Raw genomic sequence first — 18,569 nt, forward strand, 5'->3', positions numbered from 1 at the left:
CTACTAATTTTCCATAGTAGTCGCCAACAAATTCAACCATTCAACCTGTAATTTCTTTTCATTCAGGCTATCATTCATCAATGTTCATTTGCATCTCACACATAGTCTCCAAAAAGGAGTCTTTCTATCACATTGGTCCCAATTCATCCAAGCTCACCACACAACATTCATATATCATTTTCAACTCAGGTTTCCTGGTAGAACAATCCACCAATTCAAAAAAAACTTAACTAAAACAAACAATTGGCAAATTAATCTGAATTTTTTCTTTGTTTTTAAATTTGAAGAACTCAATCTCTTAGATTGTTGGAAATATAACAATATATATATTATTATATTATATGTTACATATATATAACAAATATAATGATTAGTTGATGTTTTGTTTTCCCATGAATTCCAATGTTAAAAACAGGAGGGAATGTTGGAAATGATATACTTTTTATCATTGGATTCTATGTATCTACTTTTGTGTGCAAGACTCTCCGCAGTATGTGACCATCTAGCCTTGTGAAAATGATTTGGGGGCATATGGCCGGCTAATGACTGGAGTCATTAGCCACGCTATACAATAAGCCCCATAGTTAGCTAGACATGTTCAGATCATGAGATTGTCATGGGATGGCTGAAGCAGACAGAGGTCTCATTTAAGTTGAAGTCATGAGTACGACACCGGGATGTATTCCCAGGGCCACTAAAGACTACGTTTTTGTTAAGCTAATAGTCATGAGACGTCCAATACTGCTCCGTCCACGAGAGTATCCCCTTTGTTCTGTGGTAATGAGATATAACTTTGGAATGTATTTCCTGCCTGTGAACCTACCCGATCATGTACACTTGCCCAATTGTTTCTTTCTCAATAAAAAGGTCGGCAAAACTCAGAGCAAAGCGCGAATCTCAGCCACACTTGCTGTGTCTGGGATGCGCCCTTCTGCGCAGGAGAAAACGCTAAGCCAAGAAAGACCTACCGTCTCCGAGATTGATTTCAGATAAATGTTGTCAACCCAACATTTTTGGGGGCTCGTCCGGGATTTCCTGAAAATCTGCTCGCTGATCCGAAGAGTGTTGAAGACGCCGAATCCGTGCACGGCAGAGGTCCCAGGACGCCTGAAGGAAAGCCCTGGGGAACAATGTTCATCCACCAGGCCGGCGTCCGGTTCAGCACCTCTCGGCAGCGAGGATTGACGGAAACTTCAAAAGAAATCTCTCAGAGACTCGGTGAGACCTCTTTGTTGGCTGCGTGGTTGGGGTATTTTAGTCCCCAGAAAAAGGGTACCTGGGTAAGGACGGCGGAGTCCTTGTTGTGAATTCCAAGTGATAGGAATTCAGTCTACAGATGGAACTTGTAGACGGAAATACACCTCGTTGTGTTAAGAAAATTCCGCGGTGTGAATGTGTGTGAATGGTAGCACGTATGACTCGCTATTGTGCTGCATGTAACATGGTGGGAAGAAATGGCAAATTTCTGTGGAATTCCTCACCAGAAAACTGGTCAAAGCAGGAATTACCACAGAAAGTTGTTATTGCACTAAAGAAACATTCCATCTTTAGAAATCCCTATGATTTAAATGTTGAACTAAATTGATTACAATGGGGGGCCGTCAAAGTGTTACTGACAAAGTATCAGGGGATGAGAAGTATACGTTAAATAAGTTACCAAACTTGAGGCCGCAAGTATGATTGTCAGACAATGAAGCTATAGTGCGTAGGCGCACTGTTAGGCGTGGCTCAAGAAGAGGAGCCTGAGGCAGAAGCTCCTTCTGCTCCTATGCAAAACATGCATCTAATTTAAAAGACCTGAACCCCCCCCCCCCATATAATAGCAAAATATATTATGGTCAGTCAATAAGAACTCCTACCAAACAAGAAGCATGACCAAGGCTGTTAAATTTCCCCAAAGTATAAATGACGCTGATGTATGCGAATGATACAGTTGTCAAACCTTATTGAAAGGCCAGTAATGTGAGAAAAAATAAATAAAAATAGTAAAACCAGAACATCAAATAGCGGAAGACGTTTGCACAGCATTGTTTGTTGATGTTGTTTGTGCACTGTGTTTTGTTGTGGGCCTTTGTGTTGTCCTTGTGTTCTCTGTGTGTTTATGTGTCTATGTGTTAAAATTTTGAAATTGGCTAAAATAGTGTGCAAGGAAAGTTACTAGACTGGGGTCTATTCGATTTGCACTGCAAGAAAAAATAAAATAAAAAAGGAGACATTGAAACTGGAAAATGCATTTTTTGGAGAAATTGGTGTAAAGACAGGCGAAAAAGATGAATAAATATTTAGGAGATGCAACAGAATGATGTTCGAGCAGAATTGAATCAGTTGAAACATGTAGAACTTAGAGGTGAAATATGAATTTTGTAAAATTTTGCAGAAATTTTAATCAACTGTCATGCGGTCGCGTTTATTTTTCCGGGTTTCTGTCTCGTCGATGTCGTAATTTTACTTCCGGTTTTATTTTGTCGTCCCTTCCGTTTCAGTTTGTGTTTCCTTCCTCGGTGTTGGTTGTCTTGTCTTCCCTGATTCCGATTGTGTGCACCTGTGTAATTGACAATAATGGTCAGCACCTGTGTCCACGCCCTTTTGTGTGTATTTAGTCCGTGTCTTCCCCTTTTCCTGTGCCAGTGTGTCTTGCCTCGTCCCGACCACCAGCGATTCCTTGATGTCCAAGTTCTCAGTAAGACCCCTCCTCTCTGTCTCGCCACCGAGCGACACTTTTGTTTGTACTTTTTGCCGCGTGTTTTCCCTCGTAAGAGGCGTTTTGATTTGTACTTTTAGCCTTTTTTCTCGCCTCAGTGCGACGCCTTCTGTTTGTACTTTTTGCCACGCGTTTTCCCTCGCAAGAGGCGTTTTGCTTTGTACTTTTGATCAGTGTGCTTGCCGGAATAAATCCAAGAAAGAAACGACTCTGCATCCGAGTTCTTCGCCTTGTCCCCTGCCTGACAGTACACACTGGCCAGACATGGACTCGGCAGAGTCGGAGCACCTGTGCGCCGCAGTGCGCTCCCATGCCTCACTGCTCGCCCAGCACCAGAGGGAAGTGGGCGACTTGGGAGAAGAGATCCGAGGACTCGCTAAGAATCAAGAAGATTTCAGAGGAGCGGTCGCCACCCAAGTAGCAAAGCTGGGTCAGCAAATGCAGGAAGTGCTCTCGTTCTTAAACGCGGGACCAGCAGCGACCTCTAGTACACCCGTTGCTTCCCCCGTTACTCCCCTTGCAATAGCTCCCATGACTGGCGGTGCCAGACTGGCTCCTCCAGAGCGCTACTCCGGAGAACCCGGCCTTAGCCGGGCCTTTATTACAGAATGCGAGATGCATTTTGAGAGTTCCCCAGCAGATTTCCCCACCGAGCGCTCCAAGGTGGCCTACATGGTATCATACCTGACGGGAAGGGCCCGCACGTGGGCCACCGCGGAATGGGCCAGGGATTCCACCTCCTGTCGCTCTCTCCCCGCTTTCATCCAGGCCCTGCGAACGGTGTTCGATCCAATCTCCGCTGACCGAGACAAGGCTCGCCAACTCTGTCAGATAGTCCAGGGACAAGACACCGTCGGAGACTACGCCATCCGGTTCCGCACGCTGGCCGCGGTGTGCGGTTGGAACGCGGCGGCACTATATGACATCTTCCTCCGGGGCCTGTCTGGACCCATACAGGATCAGCTAATCCCCTTAGACCTTCCCACCGACCTCGACGCCCTCATCGCTCTGGCTATCCGCACTGACAATCGGCTGCAAGAGTGGAGGAAGCACCGAAGCAGCAACGCCCCCGCCTTCGTCCCAGTAGCCGGCCCTGACGTTCACCACTCCAGGCTGTACGGGGATCGGCAGCGCCAGGAGCCAGAACCGATGCAGTTGGGCAGACCTAAGTTAACAGAGGAGGAGAAGTTACGGCGGCGCCGAGAGGGAAGATGCTACTACTGCGGCGAGCTCGGACACCTCCTTCTCTCCTGTCCAGTGAGGAGGACCCTGAAGGTAAGCGCCTTCTCGGCGGCTCTGTCCCCGGGGCGAGTGCTCCCCAAGGGCAGGATCACACAGTTGGGAAGAGAAATAGAACTCGAAGTATTAATAGACTCAGGAGCAGACGAAGGCTTGATAGACTGGGCATTTGCTCGCCGGTGGGGGGTAAAGACTGAGCTACTGAACACTCCCGTGAAAGCTAAGGCACTCAATGGACAGGCACTCTTTGAGATAACTCACATAACAGAACCAGTCTCGCTGTCAATTGGTCCCCACCAGGAGAACATACGGCTACATGTCGTGACCTCTCCAATGAACCCTCTCATTCTCGGGTATCCATGGCTTCAACGCCACAACCCCGCTATAGACTGGGGATCAGGGGAAATAACGGGATGGGGGTCCGACTGTCATGATTCCTGTATCAAGTCTAACCCGCGCCCTGTGCCTCCTGCTCCAGACGCGCCAACCCCAGACTTAACCGGGGTCCCTGCGTGTTACCACCAATGGGCCGAGGTATTCAGCAAGGCCAAGGCTATCTCTCTGCCTCCCCACCGTCCGTATGATTGCGCCATTGACCTCCTGCCGGGTTCAACTATACCCAAGGGGAGGCTTTATTCTCTTTCGGGACCTGAGAAGCAAACCTTGAATGAATATATAGACTCCTCCCTGCAAGCTGGACTGATTCGACCATCGTCGTCGCCTGCGGGGGCGGGGTTCTTTTTCGTGGGCAAGAAGGACGGCACCCTACGTCCCTGCATTGATTATAGTCCCCTCAATCAGATCACCATCAAGAATCGGTATCCGCTCCCACTGATGTCGACCGTGTTCGACCAATTACAGCAAGCCCGGGTGTTCACAAAGTTAGATCTGCGCAACGCCTACCATCTGGTGCGCATCCGGGAAGGGGACGAATGGAAGACAGGGTTCAACACCCATCGAGGACATTTTGAATACCTCGTCATGCCATTTGGCCTCACCAATGCTCCCGCTGTGTTTCAGGCCATGATAAACGATGTTTTGAGAGACTGTTTGGACCGGTTTGTGTACGTATATTTGGACGATATTTTGATTTATTCCCCAGATCTGAAGACCCATAGGGTTCACGTCGAGACGGTGTTGCAACGACTCCTTGAACACCAACTATACGTAAAGGCCGAGAAAAGTGAATTCCACAAGAGCACCGTTTCTTTTCTCGGCTTCATCGTAGCCCCGGGCAAGGTTGAGATGGACCCGGCGAAAGTAAGCGCGGTAACGGAATGGCCTACCCCTGACTCACGCAGGAAGGTGCAGCAATTCCTGGGCTTTGCCAATTTTTATCGGCGGTTCATCAAGGGCTTCAGTGCCACAGCGGCTCCCTTGCACGCGCTCACGTCTCCTAAGGTTCCCTTCCACTGGTCGGCGGAGGCGGCCTTCCAGGAGCTAAAGAACCGCTTCAGCACCGCTCCCATCCTCACGCTTCCTGATCCGTCGCGGCAGTTTGTGGTGGAGGTGGACGCCTCCAATCAAGGAGTAGGTGCCATCCTTTCACAGAGAGCCAAGAGCGACAACAAGCTCCATCCGTGCGCGTTCCTGTCTCGACGGCTGACGCCAGCCGAACAGAATTATGATGTGGGGGATCGCGAACTGTTGGCAGTAAAGCTGGCATTGGAAGAATGGAGACATTGGTTAGAGGGAGCACAGCAGCCTTTTTTGGTCTGGACAGACCATAAAAATTTAGAATACATAAAGTCAGCTAAGAGACTGAATTCACGCCAAGCCCGCTGGTCACTTTTTTTCAATCGTTTTAACTTCACTCTGTCCTACAGACCGGGAACCAAGAACACCAAACCTGACGCCCTCTCCCGTGTTTTCAACTCGGATCCAGAAATTAAGAAGCCCGAAACCATCCTGCCTCCTCATTGCCTGGTTAGATCAGTGACCTGGCCTATCGAAGGCCGGGTACAGCGGGCCAATGGTAACAAGCCACCCCCTAGTGGTTGCCCTGAGAACCGACTATTTGTCCCTGCTCAATTACGATCCCAAGTCATCCATTGGGCTCACACCTCCAGACTCTCCTGCCATCCGGGCATGCGCCGAACGCTGTTTGTAATCCAGCAGCGATTCTGGTGGCCCTCCATGAGGGCAGACGTCAATGAATACGTTGCAGCCTGTCCCGTCTGCGCCCGGAATAAGAACTCCCACGGCGCCCGTATGGGGTTGCTGCATCCCCTACCCATTCCTTCGCGCCCATGGGCGGAGATATCCATGGACTTCGTCACCGGGCTTCCGACCTCGCATGGGCGAACCACCATACTCACAGTGGTGGACAGATTTTCAAAGATGGCTCACTTTATCGCCTTGCCCAAGCTCCCGTCCGCTAAACGAACGGCCACCGTGATGATGGACCACATATTCCGGGTTCATGGGTTCCCGAAAGACATTGTTTCCGATAGAGGGCCCCAATTCGTATCCAGGTTTTGGCGGGAGTTTTGCAGGCTCATAGGGGCAACCGTGAGTCTCACGTCAGGCTATCACCCGGAGGCAAACGGACAGACGGAACGTATTAACCAGCAGTTGGAGACAAGTCTCCGCTGCCTGGTCTCCCAGAACCCCTCCTCGTGGAGCAAGAACCTCTCCTGGGTGGAGTATGCCCACAACTCCCTGCCCACCACGGCTACAGGTATGTCCCCCTTCAAGTGTGTGTATGGCTACCAGCCCCCTGTCTTCCCTGACAGTGAGCCGGAGGTGACAGTGTCTTCGGCCCACGCCTTGGTGCGCCGCTGTCGTCGCGTCTGGTCGGCGGCTCGGGCCACGCTGGTCCGACAGGGGGACCGGGTCAAGCGGATGGCTGACCGGAGGAGACGTCCGGCGCCCGTGTACCAGCGAGGTCAATGTGTCTGGCTATCCGCCAAGGATCTTCCCCACCGGGGGGACTCCAGGAAACTGGCGCCTCGCTTCGTGGGTCCGTTCCCCATCGCCAAGGTCGTGCACCCGGCCGCGGTGCGTCTCCGCTTGCCCAGGTCCCTTGCAGTCCACCCCACCTTTCACGTTGGGAAGGTCAAGCCGGTGGTGGACAGTCCGTTGGTGCCAGATCCTGCGCCCCCTCCGCCTCCGCGGACTGTGGGAGGTGGGACGGCCTACACCGTTAAAGAACTATTGGATGTGCGCAGAAGAGGCCGGGGCTGGCAGTACCTGGTGGACTGGGAGGGTTATGGGCCGGAGGAGCGGCAATGGGTGCCGCCTAGTTATATTTTGGACCCGGGACTTTTTGAGGACTTTTATGCTGCTCACCCTGGGGCTCCTGGGCCGTCTGGGATCCGGCCCTAGGGGGGGGGTTCTGTCATGCGGTCGCGTTTATTTTTCCGGGTTTCTGTCTCGTCGATGTCGTAATTTTACTTCCGGTTTTATTTTGTCGTCCCTTCCGTTTCAGTTTGTGTTTCCTTCCTCGGTGTTGGTTGTCTTGTCTTCCCTGATTCCGATTGTGTGCACCTGTGTAATTGACAATAATGGTCAGCACCTGTGTCCACGCCCTTTTGTGTGTATTTAGTCCGTGTCTTCCCCTTTTCCTGTGCCAGTGTGTCTTGCCTCGTCCCGACCACCAGCGATTCCTTGATGTCCAAGTTCTCAGTAAGACCCCTCCTCTCTGTCTCGCCACCGAGCGACGCTTTTGTTTGTACTTTTTGCCGCGTGTTTTCCCTCGTAAGAGGCGTTTTGATTTGTACTTTTAGCCTTTTTTCTCGCCTCAGTGCGACGCCTTCTGTTTGTACTTTTTGCCACGCGTTTTCCCTCGCAAGAGGCGTTTTGCTTTGTACTTTTGATCAGTGTGCTTGCCGGAATAAATCCAAGAAAGAAACGACTCTGCATCCGAGTCCTTCGCCTTGTCCCCTGCCTGACATCAACCTTTTATTGGCCAAGTTTGAGCATGCCATAGCATTACAAAGAAGTAATAATTTAACGTGAAAATATGAATTTCTTAATTTTGCAATTTCGGGAATGTTTAAAAACGTTCCCAGTGTGATTTAAATGGGCTGAATGATGTGAATTTCAAACTGGGACAATGTAAAGGTGAAATGTAGAATTTGCCTGTAAGAATGAGTGGAAGGAAAATTGCCCTAAATCTGCAAATTTTTTGGAAATGAAAAGCTTATGGAATTAATTCAATGCAAGCATCTCTTGAGTGAATTTTTGGAATATGTCAAAATCGGAATGAGTGGGTTGTTTTACCAAGAACCTTGAGATAGGACAGATTCAAATGAGGACTGTGAATTAAAAATGATGTAGTATGACTGTGTGGACAGCTTGAAGAGAGCTTGAGGAGAGTGAGAACAGTGCATGCCTGCGTGCCTGTGTGTGTGTGCGCGTGTGTGAGATGCAAATGAGCAGGAATGAATGACAAGATACAGCTTGACTGGTTGACGTTGTTGGAGACTACTATGTGAAAAGTAGTAGAACAACTTTGAAGAAAGAATGATTTTGAGCATATTTAATGCTAAGAAAAGAAAATAGGCCTTATTTCACAGTGGTTGACTGATTATCATGAATTGAATGGCTCGTTTTAGGCTTTCATCTAAAAGTCAAGTCAAGTTTATTTGTATAGCCCTAAATCACAAACAGTCTCAAAGGGCTTCAAGTAGACAAAAGTTCAAGTTTTCGTCTACAATGATGATAATTGCTTTTGAAACAAAGGAAGTGTAAGGATGAGATTCCTTTCTCCTCATGCAGCATTTAGGCCAGAGAGGAAGTGAAGTCAAGTAACAGAAGTTAGGATGGGTAAAAACCAGAAGTAAACTATCTTGGTTTACTCTCAGCGAAAGGGAGAGCAGGTAACAGGTTATATTAGACACACCACGACCTGCCACGAAGAACAACTGATGTTTTTTTTGTTTTTTTTTTTGTCATTACAGCTGAGCTTGGGCTCCATGCTATGCTGAAATTGCTAAGCCACTAACAGGAGTGGCTCATGGACAGCCGTTAGCAGTCAAAGATACATTCGCGTGGACACCAAAAGTAGAAGAAGGATTGACAAGATTGAAAATGATATTAGTTCAAACAACAAAGGGTGTGATAATGGATAAGGTGCTATTGACGATGTCAATAACGAAACTGTTTTGCCAAAATGACTTTTAAGGCAACGCCTGTTGTGTCACTTATGTGACAACAGGGGGGAGATGAGTTATTAGTTACCTATTAGTTACCTTTGGTTTAGATTCTTGAAAAAAAATTTGTTTAAGCATGTCCTGTTTGTGTGAAACATGATCCACACAGGAACCTAAAAGAAACTCTATATGAAAATTCGAAGATTCGAATAGTGGAGCCTAACAGGAACATGGAAAAAGTGAATAGCTGAGAAATGGCCTTCGATGTACTGGCAGTGAATTATAAATTCAGGACAGTTCAGTAATATCTGTAAAGTGAGCATAACACCATTAATACTGAGGTCAAAATAGAGATGATACTAGGCAAAATTTGGAAACTAGATCAGAAATTGAAGGCTCAAATCAGGAAAGGTGGAAAGGTAATAGAGAGAATGGCATAAAATCAAAGTTAGGAAAACAAAAGATAGATAGTAGCCTGAAAATAGGAGGAGTTTCTGGAAATTACAGTATAATTGAGAGAAATAACAGTTAAGACTTGCAATTTAAGTTTAGGGTAATCTGTCAATTTAAAATGGTTCAAATGAGGTCCATCACAATACATCCGAGCGCTCATGAAGGAAAGGCGCTGTCCTTCTCAGGTAGATTAGATTATTGATAATAGTAGAATTTGAAGTTTGATTAACAGAAGGCACTATGGAATTTATGTCAAATTGGAAGATGATATTTAAGTTTGGTATCCCAGTCTGTTTTTTCAGTATCCATCAGTGACTCTGAAACTCGATCCCGAGACTCCACCGACATCTGAGAACATCAAGACAAATGGTGCATGGCTCTAAGGCACCTTTGACCTTTGCAAGAGCAAAGAAGGACTATATTTGTGCTTGGGGGGAGCACAACGCCCTGGAGGAGAACGACATCCTCGGAGGCGGAGTACAAAGAGTGAAGGAACTCACAAGATGAGAATGGACTCAGTTGAAAATGGACTCATCCAAGAGTGAGGGATGAGTTGACTCTGAGACTACAACCAAAGATAACAACCTGACAATGAGGTGCGGCGAAAGACACACAAGACCTGAAAGATGCACCAAGCTGCTGAGACGTTATCAAACTTGGTGGAGCTTGGGTCAGAGTGGATGGAAGCTTGCTTGGGCACTGAGTTTGACACAACTGAGGAGTCTTGCTAAAAGATAAACAAATAAGGAACAAATTGTGTAGTGTTACGAAGAAAGAAAAAGTATCATAGTCACAGGATAAATTTGGATGAAACAGATAGGCTAAAATTGTAAGAGATAAGAGTAGAATCACATTTAGCCCATCCAGCTTAACAATTAGACATTTAGTCATTAACAGTTCGGAGAAGGAAAAATAGGGCATTAGGATCTACTAGGATGCAGTCAAAAGGTGATTAGATTATTCAATGGAGGTAATTAATAAAGTAGAAGTTAATCACACCTCATAGGGAAATTCTGGTGTCAAAACAAAAAGTTTGATAAGATCAAGGAATAACAGCCATGAAAACTTTTGACAGTTAAGAATAACACTGCATGAGACTCACACCAAGTAACAGTGAACGCGATGACAAATGTGATAGGACTCGGAAAACAAATGCCTTAACATGGCAAAGTGAAAATAATGTAGTGGAGTAGACTGTTGGAGGAAGACTTTTGAGTATCTTTACCCAGGTGCTCGATCAGAACGATGGATTAGGACAAGATTATTTAAGGACCTACTGAGGCTGCTTCTTTCCCCATGCTCACCCATGAACATGCTCAGCAGTACAAATGACTGAATTTTTAGGCATTTAATTGGCAATTTTACAGTAAAGGTCCGGTACGAATGTACGAAATATTCACTTGGGAAGGACATCCAGAAATGAAGGGTTTACCGTTAATATTCGCTGATTGCCTGTTCACTTACACATACTAAATTTGTTTGTTGTTGTATGAGTGATAGATGCAAATGGGTTGGCGCTTGTGTGGTTACGAATATGTGTGTGTGTGTGTGTGTGTGTGTGTGTGTTGAGGGCAGTATGAAAGGCCAAAGTATTTTGTAGTTGGTATGAAAGGGTCACAGTTGAGGGTAAGATTCCTCTCACCTGAGACGGGAACACCCAAGTGTGATGACTAACAGCCGATGGTTAATCAAAGGCACCATGAACAACAAAAATAGTTCATGGAGAAGGCCGAATTCAGCAACACGGATGGACAAGACAGGACTGATATTGAACACTAGGACGATGGACATATGACATGACGAACCTGGACTCACCCGACAAGGTGACAGACTATGTAGATGACAACCATACATATGGAACTTAAGCTTGCTTGTGGCAAGTGCGAGCTTGGCTTTGTTTCTGTGTGTCACTTGACTTATTGCAGCGTCAACCGCCAGCCGAGGAGCAGATTGCTGGTTGTTTTATAACTTGTATTACTTTTGCAGGTTGTCGATTGCAGTCTTGGAAAGTTTATGTTGAATTCACGTGAAAATGTTAACCCTAACCCTTTTGATTTTTATGATGATTGATGATTTTCAGGACGGAATCCCCGTGCGCCATGATTCATTGTGTGTCTATTTTCATTTAGTAGATACTCGATGCCTGTGTAGTTTTGTGAGCACAAGTGTCCGTTGTTGGTATTGCCGAGTGTGAGGTGCACAGTCAATTTTCAGGAACTTGGGGATGACGATCCTGGATGACTGCAAGGTTCGACAGGACTGGCTGCAAGGCGTGATGATGTGGTAGGACGTTTGCCGGTTCCTTTTTAAATGCCTAATGACACATTGGGCGAATGTGTTAAAGGGGGGTGGAGTTACGTTTGAGTGCGTAAGTAGATACATATAAGATTTAATTGTGACATTCAATGCTTTTTTGGATTCACTTGTTTTGGAGGCTTTAACAGGACGTGCCAGAATTCAACAGGCAGCAGTCACAGGAGAAATCGTGCGAGACTGACAGCACGATGAGAAATAAGGAAGATTATTCATAACTCCTGGGGGGAGTGTTGTTGTTTGTTTGTTTGTTTGTTTTAGGTTCACGCGGGCCTCTGGATCGTAGGAGTAGATGCAGGGACGCTTGGAGGTTCTATTGAACAACGACCACCAATCATCCCCGTGCCCCAAACAACCACAAAGGAGAAGAATTGTTTGCTGACGACTGGTTATGGAGATGTCGATTACTAGGGAACTCCTGAACGCTGACCGGGGCCTGGGAAGAGACTCTGAGGACGGTGAAGTGGACATAAAGATCTTGGATGGACAGCAGGCCCTGGGCAGTGATCCCAGAGCAATTCATCGACAGACACATACATATGCAAGGGGGGCAAAACTAAGAGCATTTCAACTTTGCAGTATGCTGTGATATTGTGTCAATATTATGTCCTTCATTACTTTATCAAACGACCACATGCGGCATTATTTTAATTAGTCACATGACTAAAAGGTTGACATCAGCATCTGCTGTCCAGAATATCATGTTGGCCCAGTGTGAACAAGATGAGTGGGACCGCCTTGCGTAAATCGCCTACCTGTCTATTTTTCTTGACGATCCAGAACAAAATACATTCCATTATAACGAACATAGCCAAAGCCGGATGAAGGGCTGTAGTTCTGATAAACTCTGGAATGTAAATTTTCATGCTTTTTGATGGTACTATACTATATTGTGTAAGCATATACTCATTTATACACATATGTAGTTATTAGTTGATGTTTTGTTTTCCCATGAATTCCAATGTTAAAAACAGGAGGGAATGTTGGAAATGATATACTTTTTATCATTGGATTCTATGTATCTACTTTTGTGTGCAAGACTCTCCGCAGTATGTGACCATCTAGCCTTGTGAAAATGATTTGGGGGCATATGGCCGGCTAATGACTGGAGTCATTAGCCACGCTATACAATAAGCCCCATAGTTAGCTAGACATGTTCAGATCATGAGATTGTCATGGGATGGCTGAAGCAGACAGAGGTCTCATTTAAGTTGAAGTCATGAGTACGACACCGGGATGTAAGCTATTAGTCATGAAACGTCCAATACTGCTCCGTCCACGAGAGTATCCCCTTTGTTCTGTGGTAATGAGATATAACTTTGGAATGTATTTCCTGCCTGTGAACCTACCCGATCATGTACACTTGCCCAATTGTTTCTTTCTCAATAAAAAGGTCGGCAAAACTCAGAGCAAAGCGCGAATCTCAGCCACACTTGCTGTGTCTGGGATGCGCCCTTCTGCGCAGGAGAAAACGCTAAGCCAAGAAAGACCTACCGTCTCCGAGATTGATTTCAGATAAATGTTGTCAACCCAACACAGATTTAGCTTGCATTTAGAATTTTGTATAATCTTATAACACAACCAATCAATTATTCCTATTAAATGTAGCATTGCAAAATCTTAAATTCACAATTTAGCTTCTTCCAATTCCTGAAAGCATGTTCTGTCATTTTTTTTTCTTCGAATTTCTCATGTGGGCTCGACACTTAACATGCACTAGTGTGGATTAGTTTCTGCTTGCAAACAGATTTCTCTCTTTTTCCTCTCATTTTTATCTTTCAAAATAATTTCTGTTCTGCGGTGCAAATTGGATAGACCACAGTCTAGCAAATTTTTTTTTATACTAAAATTTTAGCCAATGTTCATCATTTTAACATATACACACACACATGCACAGCTCTCGCACGCAAAAGGTAGTTCCCAGCACCAATGATTCGTCACAGGCTGGCCATTTCCTGTGGTCGATCATGAGCTGGTCCCTCCCATGCACACGAGGACAGCACATTCTTATTTTATTTATTTATCTTCTAGAAGCAAGTTGCATTTCTTTACCACTTGATTTCTCAACTTCCTTTCTACTCCATACTTTTTCTTCCACTTCGGCATATATTGCATACAATTAAGAAATCTACTCGCCATGTACTTCTCATCTCCGTCAAGAGGTAGAGATTTACCGTTTTTATTTCCCATCTTAATTCTAGTAATTTTAGGTTTTACAATCTCTTTGTCTCAAAAAATATTATTATTATTATTATTATTACTATTATTACTTATTTATTTCTTTGAGGATCCTCAATGCAGGTTTAAATTGACCTTTCAACAAATTACTAGCCTGTATTATTGCCGTGGATCAATGCTAGAACTGCTAATTAGTCAATTTATCCTACCAGTCACACTCTCAATTACACAAACTCCAGCGCTTTGTATTTTTCTCATGGCTCGGACAAACCAAAGCCGTATCTCATAGCTCGGACAAACCAAAGCCGAATCTCATAGCTCGGACAAACCAAAGCCGAATCTCATAGCTCGGACAAACCAAAGCCGAATCTCATAGCTCGGACAAACCAAAGCCGAATCTTATAGCTCGGACAAACCAAAGCCGTATCTCATAGCTCGGACAAACCAAAGCCGTATCTCATAGCTCGGACAAACCAAAGCCGAATCTCACGTGCACCTGTGTTTTTTTTTTGTTTTCTTTTTTTTATACGCGTTTCACAACAACACAATCACACAACTTCAGGCCTTTAACTTACTTGTCCCCTGGTTCGTTGCACTGCCGGGTCCCGTCAATCCACCTCTGTCAGACGAAGGCAGACCTAAGATGCTGGCCCAGCGAAGAATTTCCTTCCCAGGTCTTTCTTTACCAGGTCCGGCTAATGGACGCTGGCCCGTCGATGGTGTACAGCGCGTCGTCCTCCGTCAGCCAGATGATGGGTATGAGGGATCCCGGGTTTCGGCACCAAAATGTTAGAGATTTGCTCACTCCAACTTATTTTGCAAGAACCACACGGGAGACAAGCAAGTTCTTTTAGACACCTGCAGGTGGAGAGATCACTCGCTACAGGAATGAAATCTAAAAGTCTCCTCCCTGCAAGGGCATATTTATTAGGAGGAACAGAGTGGGGGTGGGAGTGGACAGGTTTGGTGAACCCCCGGCCTCTGATAAGATCAGAGCAGGGGGTGTTTTACACTGTTGTGGGAAACAGAACAACTTTGATTGCTTCCCCTGCAGCTGGTCAATCAAGCAGAGGAAGCAACCACTTCATCTTACTCTGCATTGTGAGGGCAAGACAAGATTGATTTAATCATTATAGTTTACATTCCAACATAATCCTACGATAAAGATAACCTGGAAAACCCTAACATCTCCCTCCTGTTTTATCATATGATTATGTCACCCCAAACAACAAAGACAAGTAAGAAAATACATATATATATATGTATAATGAAGAAAGAAGAATATTAAAAATAAAAACAACAAACAATGATAGCAACACTTTCCAGTGAAGATGAGGCATTACCTCAACACCCCAGACCAAACTTATTGTGTAAGTGAAAAACCTGCTGGCCAGATGTCATTAGCAGGAAAATCCTTACACGGCCCCTGTGCCACAGGCGACCAGAATGCTATCAATAAAAAATGAAAAGAAAAACACAGAAACAGTACATCATTGTATCCATCACTTGCGAAGCATTTTCGATGGTCAAATCATCAAGTTTCCGTAAAACATGCTCAACAGAACAGCATCTACGCAATCCACGTCTCATTATCATTATCACATCTGCCACGCCTAAGAAGTTGTATATGTGTTTTCGTCAGCTGATGATGTTCTAGTCTGTAGGTGTGTTCTGTCACACACACTGGCGCACACACTCGTGTCCAGTTGGCAGGCTGCATCGGACAACTCTGGTGACCACAAAACCACGATCCGTTCTGAACAGGCACGTGCACTCATAGGATGCAGGTGAGGCAGTGCTTCTGAAACTCTGGATGAAGTAGGTCCCGTCCGATGGTGCAGCCATGTCGGTAGTAGAGCCCTTACACCTTGAAAACGGCTCTCTCATCCTGGCACACAGCGGTGATGTCCAAAGCTCCCATCCAGTTTCCTCCTGGAGAGCAGTAATCGTTAATGCAGACGTGGGTCTTGTTACCTTAGATGTAACATGTGTAATTCACTCCAGCTGGTCTCTCCGTGTAGGCCACTTGTGGTATTGTTCATCCTCTAACAGTCACATTGAGATTTGCCCAGAAGTGTTCATCATAGGCACCGTCTGCAAGTCCAGAGTGGGATGGGTCGGCATCACTGATTGTGACTGCTCGGCGTTGATATCCAACTCCTCCCATGGATGCCATACGTTTCGCTTCAGTGACATTCATTGCTCTGGCCTCCAAGCGAACTTGCGTGGAGGAAGGGGGGAGTTTCGAACACACATAGCACGCCTCCTGTGTGTGAGCTCTCACAGTGAACCTGACATACCGGTACCAAGTGTTGGTTTCGTATGGGTTTCTGGGGTCCCATGACCAGTCTTCAAAGTTCTCATCATGTGACCATCGTTTACCACGGGCAACATTGTCATTTGGTCTGTTCAGATGAGTCAATAGACCATAGCACGCTCCAACCACAACGCAGCAGAGGATCCATCTGGCATATGGAGCCCCGTTGCTACTAGGATGGCAGAGACACCGGGACATCCCCTCGCCTAGCGGAGTGGGGATCGATGAATTCTTCACCAACATTGAGACGCCTCACCCTAAACGATGGGGCCCCTTTGTAGTCAGCCTTCCCCACCACTCCGAATTAGGGGTCCAGCACTCTCTGCAACTTGCAGTGGCTGAGGTGAATCCAGCTGGGCCGTTGAGAAATTTTTACCGCCGTGGGAGTAGCAAGAAAAACTTGGAACGGTCCCTCCCACCGCGGGCTGGCCCAGTTCTTTCTTTTGATGACCTTGATGTAGACCCAGTCTCCTGGATTGATGGGGTTGTCGACCTGTGAGGAGGAAAGATCAGGCGGCAGTAAATTTGTCTTTGACACAGTTTGAGCGTCCTGATCATATAATCTGCCAAGGACTGCTCTTCATCTGTTGTTTGCAACTCTCGTAGTTCTTATCGTTCTCATGTTCCTGTTAGCCTGCAATTGTCCAAATCAAAAATGTTTTCTTTTAACTGTCTTTCCTTTGAACCTCTAAATCTCTCGTGTTGCTAACCTATCTACACCAGAACAAAAAATTTACCACAGTATAACACCAAATGTATTCAAATTCATTGTCATAAAGTGTTGTATTATTACTATCTTCCACTATCTGTCCTACTCACTCCCTCCTTTTGAGGCTTGGCAACGCCCATGCCTCACACCTTGACAAATTTTTTGGGAGAATGCGTTCTTTACTACATACGATTCCATCATCATTTAATTTGACTGTCTTTCCAAAACGCTTCTCAATTTCTCAGTTCACACTTCTTCTACATGTGTTACTGGTTCTCCAGTTTTGTTTTGTTTTTTTGTAGTTAATTATCAACCCAAAAGCTAAGTGTTTCTTTCTAACATTCAACCTGCTCAAAATCACTCTTTCATCAAAGTCGCTCTACTAATTTTCCATAGTAGTCGCCAACAACTTCAACCATTAAACCTGTAATTTCTTTTCATTCAGGCTATCATTCATCAATGTTCATTTGCATCTCACACACAGTCTCCAAAAAGGAGTCTTTCTATCACATTGGTCCCAATTCATCCAAGCTCACCACACAACATTCATATATCATTTTCAACTCAGGTTTCCTGGTAGAACAATCCACCAATTCAAAAAAAACTTAACTAAAACAAACAATTGGCAAATTAATCTGAATTTTTTCTTTGTTTTTAAATTTGAAGAACTCAATCTCTCAGATTTAGCTTGCATTTAGAATTTAGTATAATCTTGTAACACAACCAATCAATTATTCCTATTAAATGTAGCATTGCAAAATCTTAAATTCACAATTTAGCTTCTTCCAATTCCTGAAAGCATGTTCTGTCTTTTTTTTTTCTTCGAATTTCTCATGTGAGCTCGACACTTAACATGCACTAGTGTGGATTAGTTTCTGCTTGCAAACAGATTTCTCTCTTTTTCCTCTCATTTTTATCTTTCAAAATAATTTCTGTTCTGCGGTGCAAATTGGATAGACCACAGTCTAGCAATTTTTTTTTTATACTAAAACTTTAGCCAATGTTCATCATTTTAACATATACGCACACACATGCACAGCTCTCGCACGCAAAAGGTAGTTCCCAGCACCAATGATTCGTCACAGGCTGGCCATTTCCTGTGGTCGATCATGAGGTGGTCCCTCCCATGCACACGAGGACAGCACATTCTAATTTTATTTATTTATCTTCTAGAAGCAAGTTGCATTTCTTTACCACTTGATTTGCATATTTTAACTTTAGTGTAACACACATTTGAGCTCTAGTCATTTGTAATTTGGGCATACAAACAGCATTGTCATACTTCTTGGATGGACAGGACTTCTAATAATCTAAAAAAAATTCTAATAATCTGACAATGACATGTTTTGCTGTCATATGGGCATCTATTCTTTCTTTCTCTGTATGAGCATAAGCGGTCAAAGAGGAGGAAGCTTGTCATGCTAAAAATTTGGCTTTTCCTCTGCTCCTTCCTCCACCCTTTGATTGGTATTGTTTTGCAAAACGACACTCTCGTGCAAAGTGTCCTCGTCTCCCACAGTTCCAACAGTTGTCTGAATCTGATGGGGTTTTTGATTTGAATGG

General features: G+C 45.2%; 1 long non-coding RNA gene across 2 annotated transcripts; it reads left to right on the forward strand.

Annotated features, from left to right (window-relative positions):
• The first annotated feature begins 375 nt into the window (after positions 1-375).
• LOC137839817 (uncharacterized) lies at positions 376-8,975 on the forward strand. Of its 2 annotated transcripts, none has more exons than XR_011086108.1 (2): positions 376-1,218; positions 8,845-8,975. It is a non-coding gene; the product is annotated as an uncharacterized lncRNA (long non-coding RNA). The 2 variants fall into 2 exon arrangements; XR_011086107.1 differs by lacking the exon at positions 376-1,218 and adding an exon at positions 7,847-8,763.
• The last annotated feature ends 9,594 nt before the right edge of the window (positions 8,976-18,569 follow it).

The sequence above is a fragment of the Syngnathus scovelli genome, chromosome 21 (assembly GCF_024217435.2).
Source record: "Syngnathus scovelli strain Florida chromosome 21, RoL_Ssco_1.2, whole genome shotgun sequence".
NCBI lineage: Eukaryota > Metazoa > Chordata > Actinopteri > Syngnathiformes > Syngnathidae > Syngnathus > Syngnathus scovelli.